Below are 6,681 nucleotides of genomic sequence, written 5' to 3'. Positions count from 1 at the left end.
TCTGGCCATCACGGCGAAAGTAATAATTTGGTTCCCAACAATGATGTACCTCCTGTCAATCCCAGCAGTGTCCCAGTTGCTGAAGGTGGCCATCAACATTAATTTCCAATCGATCCTGAATATAGTGTTCATGGGATAACCTGACCAACAACTCGAGAAACACCCGAAGGCGAAGGTAATGAGGTGAGCCTGCGACTGATTTTTGAAATGCTACAAGTTCAACAAGTGGTAATAGCATAGCTACAGAATCAAAGTCATGCCCTAATAGGGTCGAGCCCAAACAATCTCGAAAAAGCACCCGGAGAGACGAACAAATTACCGAAAGACTAGGTGAAGCCGAGCCTGGGGTAAATCCTGAGGTAAGGAAAATACTTGAAGAGTTGACAAAATGGTGGAGTTAGGTGAGAAAAAGATTAAGGCTAATGACAAGAAGGTGGAAACTTACAATTCTATGGTCGATCAGATCTTAGGAGCACCCCTGTTATTGAAGGGACCGTACTCCAAGAAATTTATCCAAAAGCCCTTTCCTCTTAGTGCGGCACCAAAGCCAATCACAAAGAGGTTTTGATCGGTTACAAGTACCTTGCTTTATGTTTTGATAATCTAACAAACTTATTATTAAGAACTAGATAAGGAACATGTTACACATTCTCATTACTTTAAGATCGAAAGGTTCCAGTTTGGTATATGGCTCAACTTTTCAGAGTCGAAGGAACAAATGAGGGAACATGTTACCAGCTCCCGAGGTAACTATATGAAGTTAACTCTATAGCAGGAAAGTTGCTGCCTGCACACGCTACTGCACAGGAACAACGCAACAGTCAACTTTCTGTGGAAGGCTCTTTACCTACCTTGCTTACATCATTGTAAGTGATGTCACACATGCATAAACACAATCAAGGAAGGTAAAACACCTTACTTCATGAGAGAACCAGATGAAGGGCCTGAAACATGCTTGGTACAGATTAACAATTCTCAAGTGTATCAAGAACAAAGAACAACACTACTACAGACCAGTTCCTCATATCAAGTAATTGTATGTCCTTAATTGAGTTGTAATTCTGTTAATGTTATTACTTGTAACTCCTACTTAGCTTACTTAGAAGTAGTGTGTAGGAAACTCATGTAAATCATAAACCTATATGTTTATGTCTTCGCTAGAGTTAGTCAAGTTGTGAAGTCTTTGTAATAAAGGTATTACAAAGTGGCTTGTAATAGGTGTGTTACAAGTTAGTGAGGGATTAAGAGGTTAATTCCTAGGTTGCATAGGTTGTAATCTAAAAGTTACTCAGTAGTAAAGTTGAAATTCTACAAGGGTAGGTTGTGGTTTTTAATCTCGTTGAGCTGGAAATTTTCCACGTAAAATTCCTCTTGTCAGTTACTTACTGTAGTGTGCGTGTATTCTGTTGAACCTGATAGAGAACCTGGTTCTCTATAGAGTTTGGTGGACCCTTATAGCCTGTTTGGCCAAGCTTCTTTTTGGCCAAAAGTGCTTCTTTTTGGCCAAAAGCAATTTTGGCCAAAAATTGAGGTGTTTTCCAAGCTTTTGGAAGGAAAAAAAGTGCTTTTGAGGAGAAGCAGAAGCAGTTTTGGAGAAGCAGAAAAAAGTAGCTTCTCTCCAAAAGCACTTTCGAGAAAACTACATTTAGAAGCAGTTTTTTAAAGCTTGGCCGAACACTAATTGCTGCTCAGAAGTGCTTTTCAAACTAATTAGCCAAACACAAATTTCTTCTCACCAAAAGTACTTTTGAGAAAAGCACTTTTGAAAAAAAGCACTTCTCAAAATAAGCTGATTTTTGCAGCTAGGCCAAACGGGCTATTATATTCGATCAGGTTTCGTATGCCCAACATCCCCAAATATAACGGGACCACAAATTCAAATGAGCATATGACCTCCTTTATATGTGTGATCAAGGGGAACGATTTGGAAGACGATAAGATTTAGTCGGTGTTACCGAAGAAGTTTAGGGAGACTTTGTCCAATAGAGCAATGATATGGTATCACAATGTGCCCCCAAATTCCATTTACTCATTTTCTATGCTTGTAGATAATTTTGTAAAGGGCCATGTCGGGGTAATCAAGGTCGAGACCAGAAAGTTAGATCTTTTCAAGGTTAAACAAAAGGATAACGAGATATTCATGGAGTTCGTGTCAAAATTCCAGATGGAACAATTGGACCTATCACCAGTTGCAGATGATTGGTCTGTTCAGGTATTAACTCAGGGGCTTAACCCCCGAAGTTCCTTGGCCTCCCAATAACTGAAATAAAATTTGGTGGAGTACCCGATGGTAACTTGGGCCAACGTCCATAACAGGTATCGGTCGAAGATTAGGGTCGAGGACGACTAACTCGGAGTCCCTTCTAGATCTGTCTACCCCATCAGAGCCGATGATTGATCTAAGAGAATCGTTAATCAATAGCTGAGATTGGTATTAACCATACAAGGGGGACCAAAGGGTGGGCGTCACCCCGCGAGAAATGAGAAGAGAAGCGATCTAGGGCCTGGTGGCCGAAGTTTGATGAGCAAGAATAGTTTCGACATGCCTCTCATCTTCAACGTGGACGTCGCAGCATCGTGTCAGCCATAGGGTGCATAAAAGAAACCAAACGGCCCCGACCATTGCAGTTCGATCCTACCCAAAGAGACCCTAATTTGATTTGTAAGTATCATGGGACTCACAGTTATAGGACCGAAGATTGCCGACAGTTAAAGGAAGAAGTTTCCTGGTTATTCAACAACAGGCACCTCCGAGAATTTCTGAGTGAGCGCGCCAAAAATCACTTCAGGAACAAGGACGCCAACAAACAGGTCAAACTAGAGGAGCCTCAGCACGTGATCAACATGATCATCGGAGAAGTCGATGTTCCCCAAGGACCAATGATAAAAAGCAGTAAAGTATCTATCACGAGAGAAAAATGCACTCGGGACTATGTCCCGGAGTGATCCATTTCATTCAGCGACGAAGATGTCGAGGGCATCGTACAGCCTCAAAACGTTGCACTGGTAATTTTCATACTTATCAATAAATTTTGAATTAAACATGTGTTGATTGATCCAGGTAGCTCAGCCAACATCATTAGATCAAGGGAAGTAGAGAAATTAGGGTTACAGGACCAAATTGTACAAGCAATCCGGGTATTGAACGGGTTTAACATAGCGTGTGAGACCACAAAAGGAGAGATAACTTTGTTAGTAAATACCACTAGGTCGTTCCTAGATACGAAGTTCTACGTTATTGAAGAGGAAATGAGGTACAATGCTCTGTTCGGAAGGCTATGAGTCCACGACATGAGGGAAACACCCTTGACCTTACGCCATGCACTGAAGTTTCCCACACGAGGTTTAACATGGCGTGTGAGACCACAGAAGGAGAGATAACTTTGCTAGTAAACACCACTGGGTCGTTCCTAGATACGAAGTTCAACATTATCAAAGAGTACATTAGGTACAATGCTCTATTTGTAAGGTCATGAGTCCACAACATGAGGGTAGTACCCTCGATCTTACACAATGCACTGAAGTTTCCCACATCGGAGGGAGTTAAAACGGTCTACGGAGAACAATCGGCCACGAGGGAGATGTTTGTTGTCGATGAGGTAATCTCAGTGCTTGCGGTTTCGACATCAAGGAAAACATAACCGACCAAAAAGGAATAGACTAAATAGAAATCATTGATATTGGCCTTGCCCGAACCGGAAAGAACGAGGAGCAGACGAGGAAGATGATTATGGCATCCCGAGATTGTTCATAGCTCTTGATAACACCGATGCCACCAAATCAACAGGTGAAGAGTTGGAGCAAGTCATATTAATCGAGCATCTACCGGATCGAAAGGTATACCTGGGAACGAGGTTAATCCCCGAGCTTAGAAAAAAACTTATTGATTTTCTTAAAGCTTACTCCGATTGTTTCACTTGGTCCCATCTTGACATGATAGGGATCCCCCCGGAGGTAACGACTCATAAGCTGAGTTTGGACTCAAAGTTCTACCCAGTTAAGTAAAAGAGACCATAGTCCGAGATCAAACATGCGTTCGTCAAGGTTGATGTATCTAAAATTCTAAAAATAGGATCCATCCGGGAAGTCAAATACCTGAATTGTTCAGCAAACATAGCGGTAGTACATAAAAAAATGAATAAATTGAGGATGTATGTATATAGAGACCTAAACAAACATGTCCTAAGGATTCATTCTCTTTGCCTAACATCGATTGAATGATCGACGTAATGGTCAGGCACGAGATACTCAATTTTCTCTACGCCTACTCCGGGTACAACCAAATTCGGATGGAGCCGGATGACCAAGAAAAGACTTCTTTCATAACCAAATTTGGCACCTACTACTATAAAATAATGCCGTTTGGATTTAAGGATGTCGGTGCCACCTACCAACGCCTAGTAAATTAGATGTTCAAGGAACAAATAGGGAAATCAATGGAAGTTTATATTGACAATATCTTAGTCAAGTCCCTATGAGTAGAAGACCATTTGAAACATTTGCAGGAAACCTTTGTGATGGGTTTACAGTACCTTAACTTTATGTTTTGATGATCTAACAAACTTACTATCAAAGAACCAGATAAGGGACCTAACATACTTGATACACAACTCAATCAATGGACTCAAGCCAATGTGTGTTGCTATGACTTCAGAAGATAAAGAATCAACACAGGGACCTGATCCCTTTGGGTTTCCCTGATAGCAGTACGAAGTCAATTGTCTACAGCTGGAAAGTGACTGCTTGCTACATTGTTTGCACTGTACACATAAATATAGTAGCACAGTACAACAGTCACTACCCATTGACCAACCAAGTGATTACATCATTCGAGTGATGTCATCTAATTTGTATTAACAAAGAGCATTACAACAAAACATCACTTGAACACTTGAGAATTCATTCAAGCACTCCAACCATTATTCTATCAAGCATTCAATTCTCAAGTGCATTAAGAACAAAGTACAACACTACTACAGACCAATTCCTACAAAATTCTCTTATATGTCTTTAGTTGAGTTGTAACTTTATAATTGTTCTTCATCGTAATTCCTACTTTGCTTATCTAGAAGCTTTAATTAGGAACCTCTTGTAAACCATAAACCTTCAGTATCTATAACGTGACTAGAGTTGAAGTCTTTGTAATAGGTGTATTGCAAAGTGGCTTGTAATAGGTGTATTACAAGTTAGTGCGGAATTAAGAGTTTAATTCCTAGATTGTATATGTTGTAATCTAAAGTTTGCTCATAGTGAAGTTGAATCCTACCAGTGTAGGTCGTGATTTTTTATCCCTTTGAGCAGGGATTTTTCCACGTAAAAGTTCCCTGTTCCATTTATTTACTATTACATTAGCATTATATATAGAAACCTATATAGGACCTGGTTTCTATATAGTTTGGTGAACTCATATATTCTATAAATTGGTATTAGAGCGGGTTCTTTATATCAAGTTAACACCTAGAAAAGATCCTCATGGCTGCTCCACCAAATTTTGAAGAGGTCCAGTCTACCTACAAACCACCTAGGTTCAATGGGCAATACTATGGGTGGTGGAAGACAAGAATGCATGACTTCATCATGACAGAAGATTCTGAGTTGTGGGATGTTAATAGTGACGGTCCTTATATCCCAACAAAGAATGTCAGAGAACCTCCAGAGAAGATGTCAAAAACCAGGAAAGAATACAATGATGTAGATAGGAAAGCTGTGGAGAAAAACTTTCGTGCAGAAGAAAATTTTGGTGTGTGGCATAGGACCTGATGAATACAACAAGATCTTAGCCTATCAATCTGCCAAGGAAATATGAGAAGCTTTACAGACAACACACGAGGGAACCACTCAAGTAAAGCAATCTAAGATTGACATGCTCACCACTGAGTGTGAGCTCTTCAGAATGAATGACGATGAATCCATTCAAGACATGCACACAAGATTCACGTCTATCATAAATGAGCTACACTCGCTTGGTGAAATCATTACTAGGAACAAGTTTGTGAGGAAAATTCTCAGTGTTTTGCCCAGTTCATGGGAGAGTACAGTGAATGCCATTACTGAAGCAAAGGATCTGCAGGCTCTAACTATAGATGAGCTAGCTGGAAAGCTGAAAACCTACGAAATAAAGAAGAAGAAGGATAGTGAAAGAAGAGAACCAATGAAGGAAAAAAACCTGGTACCCAAAGCTAAAAGCAATAACTCAAGTGAGGAGGACAGTGACATGGCTTACTTAACCAGAAGGTTTCAGAAAATGGTCTGAAATGGAGGCATATCAAAGAGAGGCAATTCCAGCAAACCAAAGAATTATGACCTTTGTCATAAATGTGGAAAGTCTGGGCATTTCATTAAGAATTGCCCTCTCCTGAAGCAATAAAACTTCAAGTACAAATCTGATAAAGCAGCCAAGAGGAACCCGGTTCCTGACAAATTCTTCAAAAGAAAGAACGCCGCTGATAATGTTATGAAGCAAGATCTTGCAGCATGGGGAGATTCCTTCAGTGAGTCTGAAGAAGAAAATGATGTAGGTGATAGTTATATGATGGCCGTTGAAAGTGAGGCAAATGAATATGATTCAATATTTGCTTTGATGGCTTAGTCAGACAATGATGAAGATGATGACAATGATGAGGTAACATTCAGGGATGTTCAGAGAAATCTGAAATCCTATTCTCCTAAGAAACTCATGTC

Source organism: Nicotiana tabacum, chromosome 7 (assembly GCF_000715075.1).
Source record: "Nicotiana tabacum cultivar K326 chromosome 7, ASM71507v2, whole genome shotgun sequence".
NCBI lineage: Eukaryota > Viridiplantae > Streptophyta > Magnoliopsida > Solanales > Solanaceae > Nicotiana > Nicotiana tabacum.
Note: the sequence above shows the minus strand (reverse complement) of the source record.